This window comes from Lepidochelys kempii, chromosome 14 (assembly GCF_965140265.1).
Source record: "Lepidochelys kempii isolate rLepKem1 chromosome 14, rLepKem1.hap2, whole genome shotgun sequence".
Lineage (NCBI taxonomy): Eukaryota > Metazoa > Chordata > Testudines > Cheloniidae > Lepidochelys > Lepidochelys kempii.
Window position 1 is genome coordinate 28,134,019 of NC_133269.1, and position 27,617 is coordinate 28,161,635.

General features: G+C 54.8%; 1 pseudogene; it reads right to left on the minus strand.

The window, feature by feature from the left end:
* Window positions 1–277: 277 nt before the first annotated feature.
* On the minus strand, window positions 278–27,039 carry LOC140898100 (C-type lectin domain family 2 member E-like; annotated as a pseudogene).
* Window positions 27,040–27,617: the final 578 nt, after the last annotated feature.

The window sequence follows — 27,617 nt, forward strand, 5'->3', positions numbered from 1 at the left end:
GAACAAGGCCTTCCCTTCTCTCATTTCCCCAGCGTGTGGCTGAGACTCCTTCTCATGAGATCACTCCCTCTCAGCTGCAGAGAAAAGCTTGACAATGTGACCCTGAGTTTAAAGGTTCAAAAGCAGAAGGCACATACGAAGAATCCACAGTTTAAACGAGACACACTTAATGCTTGAGGGCCCCGCTGCCTGATTTTGAGATCCTGGCCAGGCTGACGAATGGGGACTTGGCTCGTTCAAGTAGGTGTGAGTTGGATCAGTGTCACTTCTAGGAGTCTCATTTCGAGCCCCCTTCCAGTGCAGTCTCTTTTCCCATCACATACACATCAGGTTTGCTACAGATCCACCGTCTTTCCATGTGGCACCGTGAGATGCTGACCCCTTTCTTCTCGTTCAGATACGCGCAGTCACCTCCTCCTCTTATCTGAAACCTGCAACACAGAAGCCAGGGAGCTGCAGTCAGGCAGAGGCCGGGCATTTCACACCAGTCCCAGCCAGGGGAGCCGTTTTCCACAGTGCAGGCCTGAGTGCGGAGCAGCTACTCTCCCAGCCCCTCAGGAGCAGAGCTCAGGACAGTGGGGGCTTTGCAGAACCACTGACTGTTTGTGACCCTCTATGCTGAGCAGCCCACAGGGGTACTGGAGAATGGAAAGTCCCCAGGAGGATGGAGAGAATTTCTTAGACTGATTGTCAAAAGGGACCGGTCCTCTAACAAGAGGGGTAGACCATCACCAGAATCAGACAACCGAGCAGGAAAAGTGGGGGGCAGGAGGAATCTCCCCTCCTTGAAACACACGGAGCAGAACCAAGATGACACTGAAAGAGGAAATTGCATTCAGGGATTTCCTTTTCCATTGATCTATAACTCCTGAGCTTTCCATTGGGGATGGGGGAAAAAGAGAGTGTTGAAGAAGTTCCTTTGTGAAAGCATGTGTGCCTTGTTTGTAATCCTCACGTGACCCTCCCAGAGTTCCTCTGGAGTGGAGGGTGGAGCTCTAGGGACAACATGCCTCTTGGGAGGTTTGGGAGGGTTCAGACCTGGTTTTGGGTCCTACAGCAGCTGATCTGCAGGGTCCCACCTCCTAAGGAGGGAACCAGACAGGGAGTCTGTACCCCAGGAGAGGGCCACAGAGGCCCGAACTCAGGACAGTGTCTGGTGGCTATTCAGACCCAGAGAGGCTGGAAGCAGGTGGGATCCAAAGGTTGGGTCCAATACAGCAGAATGGGGACTGTCCATTGGGGAGCCCTGACCCAGCGCCATAACAGCCTGAGTTTTCAAAGTACTGAAGTAAACCAGACCAGGGAAGTGGGGGGTCTCCACCCTCCTCTAATGGCTGGCCTGCGTAAGAGCTTTATCAATCTGGGGGGGGTTCAGTTAAAGAAGTGGATTCTTTCGCTCCTATGGCAGAGGCTCATGCTTCTAGTGCTGAATTCCGGGGTTCAAACCCTTCTCCGGGCTCAAGGTTTTGTGATCACACTTGGAGCCCACTGAAACCCATCGCGGGGTGTTGGCTGGGCAGCCATCACTACTGTACCCCGTTCCCGTGGGAGCCCCAGGCGTCCAGCACCTGTGAACCGCAGGCTCCTTTAACATCGGTGCCTTGCTGCGGATTCAGAGGCCTCACCAGCCAAGTCACTCAAACCTGCCGGCTGCAATCCCCAGCGGGACCTGCACCTGCCATGCACTGCTCGGCATGCTGCCCTCTCTAGCAGCCACTGTTAACCTGAGCTCCCTGCTGCCTCCTTTCCCCGGGGGGGGTCAGACACCCCAGGGACCTTGCTGAAGAGGGCTGGGGGAGAACAGCGAGTGTCCCAGCTGAAATCCCAGCGCGCTGCAAGGGCACCTCTGGCTATGGCGGGCTCTGTCTCCGGCCCAGCACCATGCTGCGGGGAGGAGCCGAGAGTTCAGGGACACGCCGGCTCCCATCGGTCTCCGATACACGCAGGACGCGAACGGACCAGGGTCGTGTCTGGTGGTTTCACTAGCACTGAATGGTGGATCGACCTGAGCTCAAACCGCTCAGACACCAGAACCCCCAAGCCCAGGGCATTAGTCCAGAGGGGCGAGAGAGACTCACAGGTCCCTGAATTTGGTGCCGTTGGCCCATGTCCAGGGCTGACCCTGCTCCCTCCGGAGGCCGATCCAGTGGTCATAGACACCCTTATGGTGCAGCAGGAATGCCTTAAAGAAAGCTGAGGGACAGCAGGTATCAGCCCCAGCTCCCGTGCTCCCCCCACCGCCCCTCCAGGGCTCTGTGCTGCAGAGAATCCCAGTCACATATTGAAGGGCGCTCAGTTTATTTTCGGGGGGGGGATTTTCCCCTCCCTCTTGCAAAGCACAAGACCACCCGGGCAGTCTTAATGCTCCCACCGCACACAGCAGCCCCGCCCCAGTGCTCCCAGTCACGCACACACCAAGTCCCCCTGGGCTGGGGGCAGCTGCTGGGTCTGAACTCTCTGCAGAGACGTCTCTTCTCACAGAGCAGCCCCCACTCACCACAGCAGGGTAGGAGGAGGGAGCGAGTCAAGCTGAAGTGGGAGGGGTCAATGTGACAGGTTCCCACCCCCACCCCACCCCACCCCCCACATCCTCACCTGGCTGCTCCTTTCCCTTCCCCCAAACAGGAGCACAGGCTGGGTTCTTAGTCCCACTCCCACAGCCAGTAGATGCCTGAGCCAGCCCTGCCCTAGAGAGGGGCTGTCTCCCTATTTGGGGAGGGGGAAGCTGAGAATGGCCAATCCTCGTGATCACACCCAGACAGTAGGGCCCTGGGCCCAGCCAGGGCTGGCGTTCAGCCGCTGGAAGTTCATTCACTCCGGCCTCCCAGCACGGGAGGGGGCAGAGCCCAGGTCCTACTGTAGCAGCCGCCGCTGAGCCAAGGCCAGTGTCTGGCAATTCGAGAGTCTCTCACCATTTCCTGCTCACTGTCGATCCCAGCCAGGTAGGCACCCAGTGCAGAGCAGGGCTCTGGCTGTCGGTCCAGCTCCCTTCCCTCTCGGAGAAATAGTAGCATTTCCCTCGGTATCCCATCCAGCCGTCTGGGCAAGCAGGGCCAGCAGGGGGGCACAGATCAGCTGATGAAAGCTTAGACGCCAGCACTGAGAATGAGACAGTCACATGGAGGGTAAGAGTTGCACCTAGAATTGGGCATTTGACTGATACAAAAATTGGTTAACTGACCAGTCAAATGTGCCAGATAGTGGTCAGATATTTTAAAATACCAATTTATCAGAACAGTAACAAAAAAGAGCAAGACGTCATTGTCTCCAGTAGCTTTAGCTTGATATGGATCTACCGATTTTTTTTTTTAATGTACTTCATTGAGCTATTTTAACTCAGAAAGCAAAGGCGAAACACTGAAACCAAGTTCTGAAAAACACCAGCCAAGCTCCAAGACACAATCCGAAAGGCAGGCTGCCTCCTGCCCCCAGGGCTCTCGCTGGAGTATTTGACTGCGGCCAAACAGGCAGTCAATTAACCGGCTTGCCAAGCCTACTGGGATCCCCAGCTGGGGCTGGTTCACGCAATCAGACGCAGGGGGAGGGAGGCGTTTGTCACAGTAAATTTGCCTGGCAAGAAGGATTCCAGGGACACTCCCAGCCTGGGAGGGACTGACACAGCTCAGAGCATTTCACCCCAGGCACAAGATCAGCAGCTGGACGTTCAACCTCGCAACAAACAGCAGGTGAACAACTGAGAAGAACGTGGGAACTTTCACTCAGGGACATGAAAGCCACAAGGGGGCGCCAGAAACCACAGCCACGGGAAGTGACCTGTTGCACTGTGGGCCAGGAATGATGGAACTTTATTCACCTCCTACCTGCAGACTTTTCTTTCCCCAAACACAGCAGCAAGTAAGGCACTTTCTGGAAGCCCTCAGAGCAGCGTAACCCTTTCAGAGCCATGAAAGAGCAGCAGTGGGTCACCCACAAGTGACACCAAAGAGGATTTGAAAGGCCTGTCTAGTTGAGAGGAGTCGGACTCAAACCCCTCCAGACACTTTTGAGCACATCACTTTTGTTTGCACCACAGTAACTCGGTAGCTGGTTTCCAAGCCTTTCCATGTGGTTGGCGCTCAGCGTGGAACAGACACTCTGAGTCGGGAAGAGTTAGGAAACGTGGCAGCGGTGATCAGAAAACGAGCATGTGTTCACCTCACGCACAAGGCATGTCTGACCCTGTAGATTTAACTGTCCAGTGCACGGTAGCCCACACCCCTCCCCTACTGAACTCAGCAGAGAAGTCAGTGACTAACAGTTGATGGCACAGGCTGTCTCCACCATCCATCTCCAGGTCAGATGCCACATGTTCTGCAGAGCTCCCTGCACCTGCAGGTGTGTAACCAACCCTAAGCTCACAGATTCCCACCTTACACAGTGAGAGCCAATGCTGCCTATTGCAACAGCCTGCCATTACAGCAGGGAGCTGGGATTCAGGGACCATCTGTATCCGATCAATCTGCACCGGTATAATCACAGTGACGCAGTGACATCAGGGCAAACACCTCCTGGAGATGCGCTGGAGCAGTGCGGCTCGCTCTGGTAACTTCCTGCAGCGAACTGCACACAGGCAAGCTGCTTTGTGCACCAGTGCGGTGCGTCTCCTTTAGCGGTTTGCCCCAATTCAACTGCACGGATGTCATGACATCGGCACAGAGGATTCCTAATGCAGACAGACCTGGATTCAATCCCCTCTGCCAGCTGCTCAACCCTCCTGGGGCCCAGTGATCGGATCCCAGGGCAGTAGAGAAATCCCACCCCCGACAGTCTCCAGCACGCCCTGCCCCAGACGACGGGGGGATACAGCAGGGTTCATGTTCACGGCAAACAGATGCCCTCTGCACAAGCACACGCTGTCTGGGCAGCCCGGGGGAGTGAATGGTGCTAAGGGACCCTTCATGGCCAAACTCAGCGATTGGTGGGTTTTCACACTGCGCTGGTGGAGGGGTCTAGACTGAGCTCTACGGCTCCTTTCAATAACACGGCAGCACCTGCCGCCCGGCCACAGGCGTGACCTGAAGATCCAGGAAGGCCAGGCTGGTAACCTCAGAGCAACACAGGGAAGGCAAAGGGCTCAGGGTTGCACTGCACCCTGTCCCACTGGACACCCTGGTCAGGGACTGCTTCACGGTGCGTGGCAAAGGTGACTTGGACCCAAAGTGCTCAGAAATGGGCTGGGGGGGGGCTAATGTCAGTCAGATCTTCCCGACACAGAGAGTGCCCAGGTGCAGGGGTCTGGGAGGGAGCAGGAGGAGGGTCGTGGAGGAACATCCCCCAGGAATCCTCCGTCCCAGGGGCAGAAGCCAGACAGGCCGGGAGGAGAGATCGAGCGTGGTAGGTCAGGGGGAATGGGATGCACAGAGATTGTAGATGGAGGGGAAGGGAGCAGGGCGGAAGCTGGGAACTCACCTGCCAGAGCAATGATGGCAGCGATGAAAGCAGACGATACAACTCTCAGTGCAACCACAACTCCACAGGTTGGGCTTTTCTTGCAGTTACAATGAGGTTCTGTAACAGAAAGACCCGTCAGGCAGGGCTGGGAGGACACGTCTCACTGACAGCACCAGGGCTGGAGCTGCCCTGGAACATGCACCGTTCTTGTCTAGTTTTTGTAAAGCTCTCCAACACCACTTTCTACAAACCATTACCCTCTGATCCCACTGAGGGTTTCCAAAAGTTAGTGCCTGTCTCACCCCCTCAACTTGCAAGGTCTCGTGCCACCAAAGGGAAGCTGCTCCCAGATCTGGAGCTGCATTCGCATGTCCTGAGGGCTGTCCTGCACCATGGTCACCATGGGCAGGTAGGTCATCAACCTCCATCTCTGTCCCAGCTGCAGGATGGCCTTTGGTTCCTCCTCCCTCAGGCACCTGGAGATGCTTAAATAGGGGTGGGGCTGGCAGAACAGGAGAATACCCCATGAGGTTAAGAAATGGCAGTGAGAGCCTTTTCCCGCCCTCGGAGATTACGGTGTCCCTCTGTGGGGACTCCCTTCCTGGCAGATGCTAGTGAGCTATTGAAAGAGCTCAGCCTGTTTAGATTATAAAAAAGATCGGGAGGTGACATCATTGAAGTGTTGAAGTGACTTCATGGAGAGAAAATATCGGGTATTAAAGGGCTCATTAATCTAGCAGAGAAAAGCATAACAAGACCCAGTGGCTGGAAACTCAAAAGAGACCAATTCATATGAGAAAGAGGGCACACATATTCAACCGTGAGGATGAATCACCAAAGGAACAAACTAGAAAGGGAAGTGGTGGGAATTCCCCAGCTCTTGATGTCTTCTAATGAAGACTAGATGCCTTTCTTGAACTTGTGTAGTCAAAAACTAGCTCCTGTGCTCTACAGAAGGCATGTGATATGCAGGGGGTCAGAAGACATGCTCTAATTGTCTCTTCTGTCCATAAAGTCTGCTAATTGATGAAAAACTGAGTGTAGCACAGGGAGAAGCCTCTGATGTTTTACTGTGTTTGGCTTGAGCCCACAATGAACGCTCATTGAGAGGGGTGATCCAGGGGAAGCAGCTCAAACATCCAATGTGGCTGGACAGGGGCAGGACATCAGCACTGCAGCAGAGGGGTGGGTGTGGCAGTGACATCACAAGGGCCTTTGGCAGGACCTCAGCCTATTGGACAAAGGTGGTGGGGAGGCGATGACCTCACAGAGAGATCTTGACATCAGCCAGGCAGGACAGGGCTGCAGGACAGGGGCAACCTCGGAGATACCTGTGGCTTTGCTTCAGCACGTCTCCTTCTCGAGGTCTCTCCTAGAGGACTGAGAGAGCATTCACTTGCACGTACGTGAGCGCAAGGAGGACCCTCTTCGGAGTTTTCTCCTTTTCTTTTTGTGGTTTTGCTCGAAAACAGACCTCCCTGTAGAGAAGGTAAGAGCCTCGGAGAGGTTTGGAACCTGTTCAGTCTGATCCATCAGGTGCCGGCTGATTTTTAGGAAAGGAAAACATTAGCTTGTGGGGGCAGTATTTTATTTCCGACCTAGGACTTTGTCCCTTAGAATTACTGGGGACATTGGGGTTTCTCCTTTTTGTTTTCCCTTTTCCTCTGTCTCTCCTACCTTTCTCTTCTTGCTTCCTTTGTCCTTTTCCTCTGTTCTCCTCCCACCACTAGGAGCTCTGTCTGTGGAGAGGAGGCTGGGGGGGGCGGGGCGGGGGTTGTGGGAGGCCCTCACAGAGAGGTGAGACTGGACTAATGCTCCGAGAGTGATCCCCTTGGTGGTGACCAGGGCCATTCTTTGGGCTATTTGATGAGAACCCTTAGCCTCCCACTCCTCAAAGTCTCAACCTTGATTGGCTGAGGAGGGGGCTATTGACAGGGAGGAAACTCTGGTCTTTGTTGTTCTCTTTTATGACCAAGCAAATAAGTCACAACCAGTTAGATGTTTGACTAATGTGGACGCTGCTCTCCATTCATTGTCTCGGAGCAGTTCATGATCCTCTCAAACATTCCAATTCTTCTAAAATAATTGCTGAATAATTATTAGGAACAATTGTTGGTCTGTAGCTCATTTGAGAGCAACTCTGCTACTGACTGGCTGCATCAGCTAAGACAGTCCCCGCTCCTTTCTCAGCCTTCGTTTCTCCTTCTGTCAAGTACAAATAACAATCCTCTCCCACCTACCTCACCATGGGTGGATGCTGGGGATGCACTGAAGAGTGTCACTTGGAGCAGTGCAGACTAGGGGGTGTCCTATCACACTGAGCCATAGCAGATTATGACCTAATATTCAATCTCATTTCTATTTTATTGTTTTGAAATTGTGAAGAGCAGCAACTACTTAGCTCAGACTGAAGCATCTCATCTAATTTTCTAGAGCATAGTGTCTCCCCTTTGTGTACGACGAGACAGTTTAATGCACTGTGACGGAGAGGAGATGCTCTTGTTTTGCAAACAAATATTTTTGCAGAGAATTTTCATCCTACTTGTTATGCTTTCAAGAAACAAAGTGGTTTCGTCTGAATGGATTTTCTGAAAGAAAACAGTTTCCATGCAAATGTTCACACCTTATTTCCTGGACTTTATCACTGCCTCCGGGGGGGTTGTTGTCTGTTAGAACAGGAGTCAAGACTGTTGTGTTCTCTTTCTGGCTCCGTGACCGCTTTGCTGTGTGACACCTTGGGTAGGTCCAATGGGAACAGGGTCAATTCTCTAACTCCAGGCAGCAGGGAGCCTGGGTGAGATACGGGATGTTAACGCCGTCTGCGAAGGAGAAAGGAATGTTTCCAGGTGCTGAATGTCAAGAACTCTAAACTTTGCTAAAATGGCTTGTCTCGAGAAACAAGAACTAGTTGGGGCCAAACTTTAACCATTGTCTTTTTTAAAGCCCATTCAGGGATGTGAGTCCCAGAGAGCCATAGAGAGGGGGAGCAACTTGCCCAAAGTCCCACAGATCAAGAGGCAGCAATGGAAGCAGGAGTGACCCTCCCTCTCAAAGGCAGGGGGACCAGCCATTAGGGCCTGGTTGCAATTGCCAGCTGTGGGAGGGAGTGTGCGGCAGTGGTTAGTGAAGGGGTCCATCCATGGCTCTGACACTCAGTGTGACCCTGAGCTGGTAGGTGAGGCCCGTTTGCTATCAGTCGGGTTGAGGTCCCATCGCTACAGCCCAGCGGGGTTGGGAGGCTCCAGGAAGGTGGGTAAAGTGCTGGGATGTCAGGATCCTGGAGGCGCTGTCACCTCCGCCCTAGGGCAGTGTTCGGCACCCCCCTGCTGCTGGATGAGTTTCTCCATCCCTTGGCAATCAGACAGACTCTTGTTTTTACAGCCAGTCGATCGCCCTCGTGTCATCACCCTGCCTGCTGGCTGGGCAGGGTAACTCCTGAGGTCACCACCCTCTCCAGCCTGCCTTGGGCTTGGAGAGTGAGGAGGAGGGCGAGGGACGTCTGCTGACCCTGAACATCCGCCATCCATCATCCCATCACTGAGAGCAAGTGAGTGGCATTCGGGTTCCTCGGTGTCTTCCCCTGTCTGTCTGGGGAGAGGCAGAAACAGGGGGAGAGAGTATCTCCAAAGGGGGATTTCATCTGCAAACAGCCCCCAAGAGCCCCTCACTCTTAGGCCAGGCAGGGGCTTCTCCAGAGCCGTCTCCAGTGTGTTTGGAAAGGTTCCAGCAAAGGGGCTCCCAGCCCTTCCCTTGTGGGACACTGTTCCCCAGGCTGAGAGTCTCTGAGCTGGGCCAGAACCTGTGAGCTGCCGAGCCTGGAAATCAAATGGGAACGAGGAGGGCTCTGGTCTTCCTGTGCTTATGGTCTTTGTGACTTTGATGTGGAGAATGGTTTCGCAGGAGAAGTCCGGGCTCCTGGGTTCTGTTCCTTCTCTAGCCTGGGCGGGAGAGTGGCCTGGGACGACAGAAGGGGGCTGCTTGTCCAGAGTAACCGATGGTCTTTGGGACTGAGCCCATTGCTGGAAAAGGATGAGACTTCCTGGCTATTGCAGCAGCAGGGATTACGAGGGGGAACGTTGGGAGCAGATCATGCAATGAACTCCTGCCCGTGTGTGTAGATGGCACTCCCTAACACTGCTGTGGGGGCAGAGGGGGCGGCTGTGGTTGGAAGTGGGAGGAGGAGGGACAGAAAAGGCCCAGGAGTGAAAGGCTGCCTTGAGCCCAGACTCACCCCTGCTCCCCGCTCGGTTCCAGGATGGCCAGGCTCCTGCGGATGTTGCGGAGGAAGGCACTGCAGGTGGCCCCAGAGCCTGAGGGAAGCAGCTGCCACCTTCCCAAGGGGCAGAGCAAGCCCTGCGTCCCCGCTGGCGGGGAAGCAGCTCCCGTCCAGGCCAGACGGCGGAAGTGCCCGGCCTTCTGGAAAAGGACCCTGGCTCCCGGCGCAGGCGCCGAGCTGGGAGAGGCCCCGACCAGGCCCCAGTGGAGCTGGCCCAGGCTGCGGTTTGGCAGACAGGACCCAGCCCAGGAGGGGCGCCGGGCAGGGTGGCTCTGGGGCTTGTTGTGTGGGCAGCAGCGGCCCCAGGAGCCCAGCCCTCCTTCCCATCAGGAGGCCTCGCCCTGCCCGCTCTCTGAGGCCCTTCCAGCCCCCGCCGGCCAGGAGGGGGAAGGTCCCTGTCCCAGCACCGGCAGCTCAGCCTGGGACAGCGGCAGCACCTGGGCCTCTGGCAGCAGCCAGGCCGACGGGCGCCACTGCTTTGTTCCAGGTGAGGAGCCAGGCTGGGCTCCGGGGGGGCTGAGGACGGGATGTGAACACCCTGGGCCCAGACTCTCTCGCAGGGATATGGGGGGGGTCCCCAACCCAGGTGTCTGGCCTGAGCCCCACGAACCCCACGGACAGCAGCAGCCGTCACACAGCTGCCCCTTCCGCACGGGGACCAGGGGGTGGGGGCGTGAAGAGCTGCTGCCAGTTGGTCCTTGCTGCTCCGGGCGGGGGGAACAGGCACCTCCCCTGGAGTCCTGGGCAGGGGAGGGGGGCTCTGCTCTGGGCTTCGGCAGCTGTTGGGGGCTGAAGGCATCCCTGAGAGGGAGGTTTGGGGCCCGATCTGCCCTGGGGGCCTGAGGTGGGAAGGGGGGTCTTGAATCCTGCTCTGCCCACCACGCCCCTGTCCTTCCCTCCCTGGTGCAGGGACCCCCCTGGATTCGGAGCAGGAGGAAGGGGTGGACGTGGCCAAAGATGAAGCTGCTCTCAAGGTCATCCGAGAGCAGCTCCAGTGCAGAGATAAGGTACAAATGTTCCCCACCTGGGCTGGAACCAAGATGGCCCTGTCCCTTCCCAGCATCCCCACCCCCTGCCGAGGGTCTTGTCCCTCCTGATCCACCACCACTAATGGGGCCCTTTTACATCCATAGTGTGGGACCCCCAGATGGGTGTGTTTGTCCCACAAGAGCCGAGGTCATCTCCCCCGACAGGCATTGTCCCAGTTCCTGATCCTGCTTGTGTAGGAGTGGGGGGGGATTTGGAGAATAGGTGGGTCCCCACAATCCCCCATTGAGGCCTGAGCCCTGGAGCTGGTTTGGGTGGGGTAGGAAGGTCCCTAGCTAACAGGTTCTCTCTCGCTATACCCCACTTCTGGTGGGTCCAGGACGAGGGGCAGCAGCTCCTGTTCCTTCAGGCCATCTACCCCGCATGTCTGGCTGCACGGGAGAGAGGGGAGGACACGCTGGAGCCGCGCTGCTGCAAGGCGGCTGTGGTGAAGAGGATCGTGGTGAGTGAGACACGCCATACGGCAGCTGGAGGGAGGGGGGGAATTGTGGGGCTGGGGGGCAGCTGAGAGTGGGGGACAAGGAATGAAATGGTCCCAGCTTGGTCGTCGGGATGGGGCTGAATGGGGACAGTTTTGACAGGGAGGAGAAGAGAAGGGGATTGGGAGTGAGCTGGGCAGGAATCCAGGAAGGGGGACAAGTCGGATGGGCAGGAAGGAATCGGAGGAGCGGGAGGTGGTGAGGGATCCTGCTGGCCATGTGGGGCACTGGCTGTGTCATCTCCTCTCTGGGAGGTGTCAGTCGGGCCTGAATCTCACATGCTCCTTTGTCTCCTTTGCGTCTCACAGGAGCTCATCGAGGAGCTTCTCGATGACTCGTCACCCAGCGCCGTCCTCGCCCACTCCCTGGCTGCAGTGGGCAACCTCTGGTACCGAAACAGCCCCACCCCGCCACCCCGCCAGCTCCCCTCACCCCAGTGCTGCTCAGGCCCAAGGCTGGGAGTCACCGTCACTGTCCCTCCCAGGTCACCTCCCAAGAGTGGCGCCTCTGGCAGAGATGGTGGGGTGGGAAGGGTCACTCTCTCCTGGTGGGGCTCTTCTTTTCACTCCCATAACATGACAGGGGCTTTGGGGAGGGGCTCATTCCCGGGCTCAGATACAGGAGGGGCAGCAGGCTCCAGGGAACAGGAGCTATTCCTGTCCTGCCACTGTCTGTCTGGGACGCCTTGGCCTTGTCATTCCCAAGCTCAGTGTCTCAGTTTCCATTCTCGCCAGCCTGTGCCTCTATCCCTGTGGGTTGGTGTCCGTGTTGGCGACAGTCCCACCCCCGTACTGCACAGTCTAATAGCAGCTCCTCTCTCTTGCCAGCACCATGAAACCTGCCCTGGAGCAAGCCCTAGAGACCCACCTCTTGCGAGCTGCCCTTCACTCCGTCTTCACCCTGGGCACGGAGAAGGACACCACCGACATCCAGGTACCTCCTCCTCCTCCATCCTCCTCCTCTTCCAGAGCAGTCCTTGGTCCCTGCTCCCTTGATTCGCTGGAGCTCCAGATTTAGGGGTGGGGTAGCGGAGATGGAACAAGCTGCAGGGTTGGATCCTTGCCTCCAGCAGGTTAGAGATTGCCCCTCCCTGGGGGATTTCTTTCTTTCTTTCTTTCTTTCTTTCTTTCTTTCTTTCTTTCTTTCTTTCTTTCTTTCTTTCTTTCTTTCTTTCATAAGCCCTGTTTTATCCAGAAGCCCAGCTTCCATCCATAGCAACTTGGCTGTTTCATACTCTTCTGCCTACAAGGCACTCTGCAGAGACCTGCTAAGCTCATGGATCAAAGGTCCAGGGGTCATCAATTCTTGCGAATTGCCTGCAGTGGGATGTGAAGGAGAGAGGCCAGGAGATGTGTTTGGGAGTCTCCCCATTGCTTCCCAGAGACCCCTCTTCCCATCCTGTGGCACGTGTAGGCCCAGGTTCCCTAACTCTGACCCATGCTTTGCAGGCTCTGCACAAAGTCATCCCAGAGGTCCTGGATGCCATGCTGGGGAACCTGCTGGCAGAGTCCCCAGGCACAGACAGGCTCCACTTCATCTTGGAGGTGAGCCCCATTTCACCTGAACTCTTTGGAGGACTGGTAAGGAGAGACTGGAAGATCCATTTTCTACTGTGTCCTCCGAGCTGGGTCCCCAGTGGGCCGTCCTTGGTTGGGGAGGTCAGTGCAAGCAGTATCAGGTCCTTCCTTCTTGAGGGACAGAGGAAGGAGCTGGGACTTAAAGCCAGAGCACTGCCTGGTTCTGCTGAGCACTAACCACACGGCTCCTGGCTGTCTTGGGGAGTGAGAGTCTGAAAACCCACATTTCCCTCACCCCTGCAACACACACACTCCATGAGATTTGGGAGATGGTTCTCAGAGAAGAGGCACACGCTCCTTCCTAGAGAAACAGGAGGATCCCAGGGAATCAGCCCTTCCCTCTGATCTGCTCTGAAATTCCTGGGGGGATTGTGTTCTCAGTCACTCCCTACATCCCCCCAAGGATTTTCGTAGCAGGGAAGGGCCGAGGGTTCAGTCTCCTTTCTGGTGAACTGTTCAGGAATCAGGAGTTCTGGAAGGAGGGGACCAGCCCCGACCGCGAACATTGTCCCAATCTAGAGAGACGCTGTCAAGTTGTGACCTGCAGGGTACAAGCTGCATCCTCGGTGAAATAATCCCCTTCTAAAGCTCTGCCACCAAGGCCTCAGATATTCCCCCCTGCGCAGAATGTCTCAGGCCCCTGGGGCTGGGGGCGTGGGGAGCTCATTTTCAAAGCAGGTACACCTGGCCACTGAGTCTGACCTGCCTCCTTTCCCCGCAGAATATCAACTTGTGGGTCGTGTCCAGGGTGTCGCAGGAGCGAGCCAGGGCCATCAGGAGCAGCACAGCCCTGCTGAGATACACAGTCACCCTCCCTGAGTTTGACGTAAGTGAACTCCGACCCCAGCTTGCTGGCTCCAGCTGGTGGCGGGCTGGCTCCAGAGGGCTGCAGGATCTGCTGCTGCCGGGGCTGTGGGTTAGGAGGGTTCTTCATAGGGAGGCAGAGTCAGAGCAGGGACTGAGCTAGGCTTGAGTCAAGTTCTTCTTGTCCTGGTTCAGTGTTGCCCCTGGGCCTTTAAGGGGCCCATGCTCCAGTCCCTGCTTGGCATCCCAAAGCAGCTCCGGGCTCCCTTGGCAGCAGAGCAAATGAAGGGTTGATCTCAAGCTCCTCTCCCCCAGCATCTCCTGCAGAGGAGCTAAGGGGAAGGAGCCCTCTGGCCCAGGGGAGCTGACAGGAAAATGCTGATGGAGTCCCCTCTCCTCTCTCTTCCATTAGATCTCTGCCGAGTTCCCCAGGATGGGGCACCATGTGGCCCAGCTGGCTCTGTTTGTCAGCGATCCAGACAAGGACATCAGCCGGCAGGCCAGGGAGGGGACTTACCGGCTCTACCAGCTGCTGCTCCGACAGAGGGGTAAGGAACCCAGCTGGGACACGGAACCCAATAGGGGACTGAGAGTGACCGCAGGTGGATAATGGGACCCCAGACCATTTCTCTCAGACTGACCCAGGCTGAAGGACAAGTCTCTCTCTGCCTCTGTTCTTCTCCACTCCACTGTGGAGCCACCAATGGGATTGGAAGGACACAGAAACTGCAACCAGAATGAGGAGAAAAGTCTCTCTCTCTCTCTCTCTTCCAGGCCAGACCATACATGACGCAGAAGATCTCTGGTGCTATGACTGGCACCAGGACAGAAGGCTCTTAGGCTACAAGAATACAGCCAGAGTGGGGGAGGTAAGGGCACTGTGCCAGGGCATGACACAGCTCAGGGGGTGTAGCTGGCTGGGTTCCCTGCAGTGGATGCCTCCTGGAGACAGGAAAAGAGCCCACTCCTTATTTCCAGCTCAGAGTTCCTCATCCAGCAACCAGTGGGACAGGCTGGTGCTAAAGGTCCCACATTGGAACCTCGCTAGTTGCCGTGATTTGAGTGCCTTACATGGCTGAATTGCTCCGTGGCATAAGGAGGATCCCCGGGTGGGTGAGTTAATATAGGATTATGGCTTTGGGTGTCTCTCTGCTCCTTGTCCCCCTGGCTGATCCCCAAGTGTCTGAGAGGAGAGCCCTGAGTCAGTCAGTCACGATTGCTTGATCAGACCCTTGTTTAATTCCCTGCACCCTGTAGAAGCAGAGAAAGGAGGTGGGCTTTGCCCAATTCCATTGCCGGTCAGGAAGCCGAATGCCCCAACCTGGGAACTGGGTAGAGGACATAGTGAGCTCCAGAGCTAATATGGACCACATGCGCACCCCTCATGTCTCCAGACCCGGCCAGGGAATGGCAGAGTATCTGGACCTCAGCCACTGTTCCAAAGAAGCACATTGTCACTGACCCAAGTTGCGGCTACTTGCTGCACAATTAGAAAATCAAAGACACCCCCCGCCCCCGTCTCACAACTGTGGTGAGAATATCCAAACCTTCCAAAACACCGTAACACAGTGCCCCCAGCCTGGAGTCAAAGGTGAAATGGGTGATTGCCACAACATCACAGAGGAGGCCCTGGAGTGGCTCCTGGATCGACAAGGGCATCGACAGAACGCTGCTCCACAGATGCCCCGTGAGAGAGACTGTGTGAGCTTGTCCCGCCTCACACAAGCTGAATTGCTGTCGTGGAAGAAAAGTCTCCGAGGAGTGTCTGGGATGGGGACTGGGCCATGAGTCTCCTTGTCCTTGTCAGGCTGCAGGTTGGATTCCCTGTGAAGAAACCAAGGAGATGCAGAGGCCATTCCCAGCAACGAGAGAAATCACTAAGCTGTGGGGAAGAGACCTTTGGTCTGTCAACTCCAACTCCCTCCCTATCTCCCCCCACATACACTCCTCTAGCCACTGAGATGCAGGAGATCTCTCTGCTGGAAGCAACACAGGGTCCCCTGTCGTCTGTGTGCCCTGCACAGCAGAGTGGGCCTGCTCACACACATTAGAGATCCATTTCCAGCCTATCCTGGCCCCTGCCAGAAATTGCCCTTCCGAAAGAGCCACTGGAGGCTTTGGTCCCTCAGCATCTGCCACCTTTTAATAAAGGGGCTTCCCTGAGCCCTGGGACCCTGAAAGCCTCCTGGGGAATGAAGTGCCTTGGCCACAGCAACTCTCTTCCCCGCCCTTTGGGGCACTAGACGCCATTGTACCGCCAGGACTTGGAGGCTGGCTCTGGGCAATCTGCTTGAGTCCCGTGTCCTCTTGGTTTTAGGTCTTTGGAAAATTCTTCTCCATTGGTCAGAAGAGATCCTTCCTGCAGACAGCAGTGCTGGCCATCCACGACCCCCTGTTGCGTGTCAGCCAGGCTGGGCTGGTGCTCATCTACTCCCTCCTGGGGAAGCGCAGCGACTGATGGGGGTCACGGTAAGCAACTTGAATCGACTCAGGAGCTTGGGGTGGGGGCCAGGGCCTCATTCCCATCCTATTGCCATTCGCTGGCCCGTTCAGCAGGGCTGCCATCCTGTGGCTTTAGCTTTTGTCCCTGGGGTTACTTGGGGAAAGGTCTCAACCTCTCCCCATCCCACTTCACTGCTGCCAGAATCCCTTCTCCCCCAGCCACCCTGCTAGAGCCCCCGCCCTGCCCTACCTGGGTGGGGATGGAAGTAGGGGTGGAGGAGAGGGTTCTAGGAACTTGAGCGGTCTCCCCAGGTGGGGTGGAGGTGGAACAGCTGTCAGGGGCACCGATGGGGCGGTGGCAGGAGCCCACCCGACAAGGAGGGGGGTTGGTATTGGAGGTCACTAGAGAGGACAGCAAGCCTTCATCCTGGGCGTCCGGAGGGTGAATCCACCACTCAGACATGAGCAGTTGCTGGGTGGAAATGATGGTGCTGCTTCCAGGTGCCCTTAATTTTCCCTGATTCCTGGGGAGTGTCTCCGTCTCTGACATGTTCTCGTTCCCCTGCAGCACGAGGATGTCACAGCCAAGGTCATGGGCCAGCTTCACATCATCAGGCACTTGCACCAGATGCCCGAGGCGCTGCAGGGGCTGTGGCTCGTCTGATGCTCTTAAAGGTTCCCCTCCCTGTTCAGCAAGTCCCGCTCCCTGCTGCAGGTACTGCTCTGTCTCACTGTAAATGCGGGGCTAGTGGAAGCGGAAATGGAGGCCCCTGGCACTCACAGAAATTCTCTGCCCTCTCTGTGGAGCTGGTCCTTCCCTCGGCCCCCCAAATTCCTTCATCTGGGGCAGGAGCTCTTTCCCTCCCACCCATACCCCTCCCCTCTTTCCTTGATCTCACCCCCATCCCATTCCCCGTGCTCCCAGGCAGAGATCTTCCTGCCCCATATGGCGCAGAAGGACCTTTGTGTCAGGGCGACAGACTGTCTGCCCAACTGAAGCTCAGGAAGCTCCACATTTGCGGAGGTGAGGATGGGACAGAGCCTCAGGGCTAGCTTCATCTCCTGCCCTTTATTCTTCCTTTGGCCCCTCTAATGGCTCTCAGAGTCTGACATGAAGAGGAGCCTCCTCCCCCCGTGTCTTCTAGGCCCTGGGGTGTGTGACAGCCTCCCAGATGGCTGCAGTCAGAAGCTGAACCACCTCAGGGAGCAGTGGGGGCAGGTCCCTTGTCCGAGGAAACCAAGCAGTGGTAGTTCTCAAAGAGGCTGAGAGGGAAGACCCCGTTCCCTCATGGAGGTAAGAGCCATTGACTTCTTTGGGCATCTGGGTTTCTTGGGGGAGAAATGGGATCCCTGCTGCATAGCCTGGCTGGGAGCTTCCCCCATCCCTGGGACAGAGACATCTCCATCAATGTGCCACCCTTGTTTTTTTCCTAGCAGGAGGCTCCCCAGAGAACTCCTCAAAGCTGTTCTCTGGGACTGTTTCTGGGAGGAGGCTCCCTTCCCTCAGTCTCCAACTCAATCATGCAGTCTCTTTCACCTAACATCTCCACTCTCCAGCTCCACTTCCCGCAGCAGGACAAACGGACCTTCAGCTCCTAGAGAACAGACTCTGATCTCCTTCTGATCAGCAATGGGGTTTCACCATCCCCTCAGCAAACCTGTCAGCCGGGCTGGACCGGATTTGGAGTCCAGGGTAGGACTGGGTTCTCTCACCGTCCCTAAGGAAGGGGACACAGAAGACCATGGAAACCCAAGAAGGGCAGGCCGAGCCGAAATCAGGCTGAGGCAGAACTCCCCACGAGGGTGGAAGACCTTTTTTCTGTTCAAGACATTTTTGGACTTTGTTTGGAAGGAGCACGACCCAGGAAGGAGTGGAGTAAAGGCCAGTCACCTGGTTGGAGAGCTGAGTTCCCAGCCAACAAACTGCAAGAGTGAGTATCAGCGGGGTTGCTAGCCCAGCTAGAAAGCCATGACACGAGGCCTGGCCAGCATCTAGCGGTGAGTGAACTCTGGTACGCACCTGCTTCCATTCTGGAAACAGCCTGGTATTGGAGAGTGGGTGGGGAGAGCAGGGAGGTGGGAGGGGTTCCTGAGGCTGGGGTGAGGAGGAAGCTGTGGGGCTGGCAGGGGAAGGACATGGCTCAGCTTGTGGGAGGGATCCTGCTGGCTGTGTCTGGAGTCCTGTGTAGCCTCTTCTGTGGGAAGTTCCCATGGATCAGTGGGGCCTGAATCCCTCCTGCTCCTTTGGTCTCTTTGGGCTTCACAGGAGATGTCTGGTGAACTGCCCTTGGACTCTGGGCCCAGCACCGCTCAGAAATTATTCGCTACCTTCAGAGAGACAGGGCACAGCTCAGCCTGTTGGGTAGGCTGGAGACTCACACTTCACTCAAACACCCAACGCTGAGGTGCTTTGGGAAGCACAGTAACAAAGAAGAGATTTAAGTGAAACTAAGCAGGAGAAAGAGACAAATTTCAAACAGACAAAGAAAACAAAACATACTTTGTAGTGACTTAAACTGAACCTTAACAAGTCACAATCTTTGCCTTAGCAGTTTCCAGACTAACATCTCAGCTTTCCTATCAGACCTTCTTTGATGTCCCTGTAGGGTACAAAACCACTCTCTCGAATCCGCTGTTTTGATTGCTTCGTCTTCTGGTTTCAGATCCTCTGTTCTCCTTCTGGGCTGCCTGGACCCTGACTGTAACATCTCTCTGGCCCAGCCTCTTACACAGATGTGTGCTGCAGCCAGCCCAGCGCAGGGAGCAGTGGGGACAGATGATCTCATCCTCTCAGACCAAGAAACAGGGGTCCCACTGAAGCTTAGATGGAAGATCCCAGGCATCTCCTGGAGGTAAGAACCGTCCACTCTTTTGGGCACTTGGGGTTGTTGCAGGTAAGAGGGGGCTCCTGTTCCATAGCCTATTTGTCCTCATGACTGTGTTTTTTTATTCTCAGAGGATGCGTCCAGGACCCTGGAGACTGTTTCATGCAGGAGGTTTGAGCGGGGAGAGATCACTCACTGTCATGACCCATGGCTCATTAACTCGGGTGTGCAGGGGTCCTGGGAGCAGCCACCCTCCAGCACGCCACCTGGAAGCCTACGAAAAACTGCTTAGCTAGGACTGACGAAGTCCAGACCCAGTTTGAGGCTCCTATTGGCAGAGTCCCAGAGCAGCTAATCGGCCCCCAGCACCTCCTTAAACCAGCAGCAGGAACAAGAAGCTGTCTGAACACCCGAGCTCCCACCCGCCCCCTCTGGACCGTGTGTTGGCTGTTCCTGCTCCCACTCCCCAGGCTTGATTTCCTGGCATCCGGACTCGGGGTGACTCATCTGACTTGAGGTGCTGAACACAATTTGGTCTTTTGCTTCTGCTCTTCCAGTGTCCTGACCCAGCTGACTCTCGACTCCTGTCTCGTGAGTGTGGACTCTGCCTCTGCCCACTAGATCTGGCTGCCCATGACTCGGCCATGACACTGACTTTTCTACAATTCCTCCAGTGCCCTTTTCTGCTCTCCAGCTCTGCTCTCCCAGCAAGACACACTGATTCCTTGGCTCCCAGAGTCCTGCTTACCTGCTAGTCAAGGGCTCACGGGGAGAGCTTGTCTTGCCCCCTCCCCCACCACAGCTGCTTTTCCTCGGGGACTCTCTCTAGCGCAAAGGAGAATCAGTCCTGGCAGCAATTCAGGAAGTCACAGAAGGGACGGTCTGCTCAGCTCTCTCTGCAATGCCACTGCCCGAGACCATTACGAGTGGGTGCCCAGTGACTGCGCCGGCAGCTCCTTGAGAGACTCCTGGGGCAGGGTAGTCGTGTTTCCCGGTGACCTCGGGAAGCCATGCAAAGAGTGCGGCATTGAGGAGACTCTCCTGCTGTCCCAAAGGGTTTCTGTTCTCCTGCACGGTCAGACCGTGGGGCCGGCTGGCAGAATGGGGAAGAGCTGGTTGGTGATGAGTCGGAGGATTCACCATAGAGTTGGCAGCAGCTGCAAATCCTGTAGTCCCTGTGGTCGGGTTACCATGCGTCCGGATTTTACCGGACATGTCCGGCTTTTTGGGTTTTAAATCGCCCTCCGGGAGGAATTTGTAAAACTCTCCAAAGGGCCGGGATTTTCCTCCCAATGCAGCACTCTGGGGGTGGGGGTGAGGAGCTGTGTGCTCTGCGGGGGAGCGCGGCACTGTTTCTGGCTCCGCACCCCAAACACACTGCTCTGAGCAGCAGGGTACGGGTGCCGGGTGGCTGGAGAAGGGGCATGGGGTCCCAAGGGGCAGTCAGGGGACAGGGAGCAGGAGGGGTTGGATGGGTCAGGGGTTCTGGGGGGAGCCTGTCAGGGGGTGGGCATATGGAGAGGGGTCCGGGAGATAAGGGACAGAGAGCAGAGGGGTTAGATGGGTCGGGGGTTCTGCGGGGGCAGTCAGGGGACAGGGAGTGGTTGGATAGGTGTGGGAGACCCAGGGGTCTGTCAGGGGGCGGGGGTGCGGATAGGGGTTGGAGCAGTCAGGGGCCAGTTCGGGGGGAAGTTCTAGGGCGGCATTTAGGGTGGGGGGTCTAAAGAGGGTGCAGTTGGAGACAGGGAGAAGGAAGGCTTAGATGGAGAGCGGGGTCCTGGGGGGGGCGATCAGGGGACAAGGAGCTGCGGGGGTTGGATGGGTTGGCAGTTCTGTGGGGGGCAGTCAGGGGGCAGGAAGTGGGAGGGAGTAGATATGGGGCAGGGCTACAACTCCCCCCCCCACCCCGAGTGTCCTCTTTTTTTAAAGTTCAAATATGGTAACCCTACCCGATGGGCCAAGCCTCCACTCCTGAGAGTTCAGGTGAACCTCCCCCTGTTCTCAGGGAGTCTTTGGACAGAGGACTCAGTGTTTCCATCAGGCTGCTCAGTTGCAAATGCAGCCATCCAAAGGCGTGAAGAATGGAAGCGAAAGAGCAAAGCTGGACCCTCCGCTGAGCTCTTGCAATCAAGTGAGCCCAGCCTGGGAGAGAGGAGGGAAAGCTCCAAGGTGGCTGGGGGCTGCAGGAATCCAGGGGAGGAGAAATAAATAGCTCATGATGAATCCTACAGGCTTTGTCTTGTGTGGTGAAGGGTTTAAAATGGGTCTAGTTACTATCACATTAAACTTTACAATGGCTGTGTCTGATTGAAGGGCAGGTCTGGAAAGGTCAGAGGTCACTCGAGGAGCTTCAAGTCTCAGATTCTGTCCCTATTGCCTGCTTTGACCAGCTGAGCTCAGCCCAACACATCCCTCAGGTGGTTGCAGTGATGAGCTCTTTCCCCCTTTTTCTGGATTAGCCACCAACATGGGGACAGGATACATGTGGCCAAGGAAATGGAGGGGCGTGGGGGTCTCTTGCAGAGAGGCATGCAGAGAACTTGCAGAGTTGCCTGTTTGTGCAGCAACTCTTGGGGGAGCACGGTAGGGTACCGTGCACTCAGGGCACCATTTCAAATTTTGGTGGTGGCTGGGAGGATAATTTCACCGTGATTCCAAGGGCTACTTCGGCACCTGAAAACTCTAGTGTTTTGGCAGATAACTTCGCAAAGAGCTGACAGGAACTCTTGCCAGACTGCTTTCCGGGGAAGACAGCTATAAGAATGGATCCAGGAAATGGTTCTGCATCTCTGAGCTGTTTGGATACTTTCAGGGAACATTCCAGATGCAAGACAGAGATCCCCACAGTTATCCTGAGTAACCCTGAGAGACTTATGGAAAACTAGCAGATACCTCATCTCTGCTGTCACTTTGCACTGATAAACTTGGACTGTCCGAACCTGTTCATGTATTTTACCTGCTTTCACCTCTCAATAACTTTCACATGTAAAAGAAAGAAAATTAAATAAATGACGTAGTTACACTGATATAGAGCCGTAGCGCAAACCCGACCTCCGAGTTGTCCCATTGAAATGGAATTATTCACAGCAGTAATTAAAGTTAAACATGCAGGTTAAAGTGTTTCCAGGGCTGAGATTAAGGCCACAGCTTATGAGAGGGGCAGACGCAAGAAGAGAAGAGCGGTGCAAAAACTGAAATACCACGTGGAACGTGGCCCAAACAATGCATCATGAAAAATAAACTCATCTTGTTATATAGTAATAGAGCTGGTTCAAAACGGTTTTACACTCACAATGCAACCTTTGAATTAAAAATGCCACTTTGGATTACATTGATCATTTGAAAAGAGTTCCCTTTTTAAAAAAAACATTTTGGATTTCCCTGCCCACTTGAGAGAGAACGTGGAGGTTTTCCCACCAAAACTAAACAGAAATTTGATCATTAAAAACATTTGCAAATAAGTTTGAAGAATATGGGGCGGGGGGGAACTGGTTTCTTCTTCAATTTTCATGACCCTCCCCACCCCTGCTATTTTTGACCATTTCTAATTATGAATAAATGTCTGTCTGTCCATGAATGATAAATATGTCTGCTACTGAAACATTTACAAACAAGGGCTCTGGTGAGGAGCATTGAGGTCACATTACACAGAAAAACACCCAGGCCTGCAGGGTTCACATTCTCAAAGAGATAAACCGCCCCAGGACGGGAATGTCACACACAACACAGCGTGACTGGCCCGTTTTGTTGTTGCTGGCAAATTGTGCTTTTTTGAGGTGGGGGGAGTTATATTTGAAATGAGTTCTTCATCCTCTCCCACTCTCATCCAGAGGTGCTGGAACAGGGGAGACCAGGGCCCACCAGTTTTTACTGGCCATAAGTGTGAGCAACTGGATGAGGGGGGAGAGAAGAAGCGGGAGGGGGCAAGGGGCAGTGTGAAGTGGGAGCTCAGGGAGAAAGGCCGCATGAAGGAGGGCCTCGGAAAGGGACGTTTTGAGGGGGCCGGACTTCGAGGAGAAGGGGTGGCACAGGGGCTGGGCCACAGTTTGGGTGCCAGCAGCCCTCCCACACTTTTAGGAAGCTTTTGTCCATCTTGCCCTCATCTCAAATAAATTTGTTACAGTAAGAAAACTTTGAGCCACAAGGAGACTCAGAGACCCACAATATAACCACTAAAATCCTCACCCGCCCCAAGAGCTGGGCAAACAGAATATTTTGGTCGCTGACAATTCCAAAAAAAGAGATGGAAAAAAACTGGTTTCAGGTTGAACAAAACTAATTTTTTTCCAAATTTTTGATGAACCAAAAAGCTTTAAAAAAAAACAAAAAAAAAACACAGGAACATTTCAAGGGTTGTAACTTTTTGAATTTTTGAAATAAAACTGAAGGACATTTTTTAACAAAAAATTGTTTCAAACTGAAAAATCAAAATGGATTGTTTGGAAAGTGTCTAAACTAAATGCTTCGACTTTTTAAGAACTCGGGGGAGGGTCTGGACGTGAACAATTCAGCAGACCGGATATGAATTCGCAAACTACTGAATCTAAAATAGGTTTAGATTAAAAGTTTTGCCTAGTCTAGTCCCCACTGTTGAGGGGCATCGTAAGAGGGATCAGCTCTTCTAGCTGGTTCCCCAGCCCAAGTCTGTGTCCATTTAATGGGTCCCTCCCCCCACTCCGGTTTAGGTTGCCAATTTTAATTGGACATATTCCTGAAGATTTTATCACATGACAATTAATCTTTAATTACTGCAGTCTCCCGGTTATCCTGGAGGATTGGCAATGCTACTCCAGTTTCCTGGGCCACACCAGTGTCCCCACCTAATGGATCCTTTCCTCTGGGTTCCTGGGTCAAGCGTCTGTCCTCCATTAGCAGGTCTCCCTCCCCATTCTCCAGGGCTGGGTCTCGATTCCTGTTTCTGGTTCCCTATGCCTGGTCCCCGTCCCTGTCACGAACTGCGTGGAGCTCAGATTCCTGTGAATCCTGCGGACTTCTAGGCTGCTGGGACTGATGAGTTAGCAGCTTCCTGAAGACGAGTCTCGAGTAGGCAAACACTTTCCCTCTACCTTTCCAAAGCCCACATTCGTATAGTGAGACCAGCACCCCCACCACTGCCACCACTCCACGCACCGTGAGACGATTCCAGTATGCTGGCTCTGAAACTAAAGAGAGAGCGAAAGGCGCCATGACTAAGGGACTCCGTTAAATCATCCCACTGCTGCCATGTTTCTCCCAGAAGATGAAGACGTTCCTGGGACACAGTAAGAGCTGAGTTGGGTCGTGTGCACATGGTCACCACTCAGAGCAGCGGGAATGAGATCTCCAGGCTCATTATCCTCAACGGCCAACGTGACGGAGGGAGAAAGGTGAGCCCGGCAAAGCAGCCCCTGTTCCAGAGTCTGGGAACTGTGATTTTTAAGATGCTTCGTGATGGGGTCACTCAGGTCTTAAGGTTAGAGGGGACGGTTAGGATCATTTACTCCAGCGTCTCCTGAAGCGTGGGGAAGGGCTTGCCATGGTGGGAAGGGTGGGGTTTGAAGATGTATACAAGAAAATGGGGGGTGGGGTCGCTAACACAGACATTGCTGATGGGTGAGGGGCACGATTGGTTTCTTTGCCTTGAGGAGGGGGCTCAGCTTTTAAAAGTTTTGGGAAGAATAATTTAGTCTGAGACCTGGCATAACCCAGGCAAGAGAACATCGCCTACTGATTCCTGCACCCAGTCCAGTGATTTATGGCACTGACTTGGCATTGAGAGGGATTTTATCATATGCTGAAATCCAGCTGCAGAAGGGAAAGGGCATTAGAAGCTGAAAGACCCCAGAAGTGGCTCTGGTTTTCTACTCAAAATAACCACACAGGGCTGATTTTCCCCAGCCCAGCACCTTGCAGTCATGCACCCTGCGCCTAGTGACTTCGGTGTGCAGGCAGGCTCCCAAATCCAGACAGTGGCACTTCATATCCCCTTTCCCCTGGCATCAGGGACTGCCCTGAGCGCCCATCCTGCAAACACATACACACCTGAGCCCTCCCACTGCGATCCAAGGCTACTCCTGCGGATGGAATTAAACACGTGGCTAAAGCGTTTGCAGAGGTTCCAAAGAGCTGAGGCTCTGTGCAAAAGGAATATTACTTCAGTTATTCCAATCTTGGGTTAAGGAGATGCTCCTGCCCGCCCCCTCCCTTCACAGCTGAGTCTCCCACCCAGTGGAATTCTCCAAGGAACTTCGCACTCCAAGAGACAGAGATGCCTGAAGTGGCCATTAGCCTCTTAAGTCCCTTTGGGAATCCAGCTCTAATCAGAACAAGTCCTCAGCTCCCTGCAGCTGTTCCGTTACCCAGGCCGCATGGTGCAGGTTTCCTCTCACCCATCAGACTTCGTTTTTAAAGGAAAGCTGAGATGCAGGAGATCAAGGTGGTGCTTCCAATGAACAAGTACCAGGTCACCCACCCCATGGGATTCAACCTCGTATGGTCCTTGCTCCAGACCCCCAACTCTGTGGGTCTCAAGCAGGGGTACATGTATCCCTGGGGTACACAGAGCTCTTCCGAGGAGTAGGTCAACTCATCTAGATATTGGCCTAGTTTTACAACGGGCTACATAAAAAGCACTAGCGAAGTCAGTGCAAACTAAAATTTCAGACAGACACTGACTTGTTCATACTGTTCTGTACGCCACACACGGACATGTAAGTACAATACTTATTTCCAATGGGTTTATTTTATAATTATTTGGTACATATGAGTCAGCAATTTTTCAGCAATAGTGGCTGTGGCAACATTTGTATTTTCATGTCGGATTTTCTAAGCAAGTCCTTTTTAAGTCAGGAGAAACTTGGGGTACGCAAGACAAATCAGACTCCTGAAAGGGGTGCAGTGGTCTGGAAAGGTTGAGAGCCACTGCCCTAACTCACCTCACAGCCTGGGACGTCTTCTCAACTCACGCTCCGCAGGGAAGTTAGAGATGAAGGACAACACCAGAGCCCAGCTTCCCATTACGGGGAGGGGGAGGAAAGACTCACCCCTGGGCCTTTCCTTGTTACAGGGACCCACAGTGACACAGACTCTCTCTCACTCTGCAGCTTCTCAGGCTCTGCTGATGGGAACAGCTGCGGGTGGATAAAAGGCAGCCAGGTTCTGTCTGAGATGTGTGCAGCGGAGCTCAAATGGATCTGCCAGAAAGAAGCGGCCCTGATATCAACAGTGCAACTGAGGATCCACATTTGTGTAGCTGTAATGTGAAGTACCCCCTGTTTAGTCTTCTGGGTAGGACCCTACCAAATTTACCCATCCAGTTTGGTAAATGTCATGGTCATGAGATTTTTAAAAGTCCTTTAAATTTCACAGTTTTAGCTATTTCAATCTGAAATATCACCCTGTTGTAACTGTGTGGATCCCATCCCAAAAAAGGGTCAAGGGGGGGGGTCTCAAGGCTATTGGGGGAGGGGTGTCACGGTATTGTGACCCTGACTTCGGCACTGCTCCTGGCAGTGATGCTACCTTCAGAGGTGGGCTCCCGGCCGGCAGCCACGGTGCTTTCTGCTGCTGGGGGAGGTTCCTGGAGGTGGCTCTGATCTGGCCCTGGGAGCAGCCCATGCAGGGGACGAGGTCCGATTCCTCCCCAGCCCAGCCCGAACTTGCAGCTAGAGCCTGGCACAGGGTAGGAGCCCCTGCCGAGGACGCTCCCAGCCCTGCCCCTCCCCCATTCCAGGGTCCAGCACTCAGAGGTTAAAAGGGCCTGGAGCTGGCGGGTGGCGGGGTTCCCTCCTGACCACCGCGCTCGGGGCAGTTGCCCACGTCACCAACCCGTAAGATTCGCCTTTCCCCTCTCCCTCCCCCACCATGCCACCCTCACTTCTGCACTGTTGCTGGCAGCAGCGCTGCCTTCAGAGCTGGGCACCAGACCAGCAGCTGCTGCTCTCTGGCCGCCCAGCTCTGAAGGCAGCGTAGACGTAAGGGGGGCAGTACTGGGACATATCTCTCCCTCCCTCCCCCAGCCAGATTTCACAGGGGAGACCAGATTTCACAGTCTGTGATGCATTTTTCATGGTCATGAATTTGGTAAAGCCCTACTCACCGGGCGGGACTGTGGCTTTAGGCAGAGCAGAACTCTGGGCAGTGCTGGGACTCAGGTGCCCCACGCAGTCACAGTTCCTCTCCTCGGTCCTCCTCACTGGGCTGGGGCCTTGGGGTGTCATTTTTAACTGCCCCAAACCTGCAGTAAGTTAATACCCTGCAATGCTTCCCAGGGTACCCAGGGCTGGGAGGCACCTTGCCACCACCTGCCCTTTGCCTGAGGGAGCCTTGTCTGTGCCTGCCAGGGGTCAGCTCCCCAACTCCACTGGCCACACGCACTCGCTGCTGGGCCTGCCGTCACTGCAGGGTAGCAATAGGCCCACTCTGCCCTCAAGCCCTCTGAGCATCTCTCTGGAGCGTCCAGTCCCTGGTCCCCTGGCAGGATTCACAGATTCACTATTTCCAAAGGAACAGTAACATCCTCGGCCCCAGCTTACCAGGTCCAGCTCAGATCACTGCTCCACTTAACACACAGCGCTGCCATAGGCTCACAGCGAAATCACACCTCAGTTCAACAAATCCAAGAGTCATGTGGAAGTGTTGGAAACAAATGGTTACATATAACAAAGTCATAACATGCGTTCTAGAGCCTATAGCAAACTAACAAAGTATTCTCCTGTCTAACCAAGTACAGCTCATCCGAAATCCTTGCAGCACTTCATAGCCAGGCAGCCTCGGACCCTTCTTTCATGAGACATGC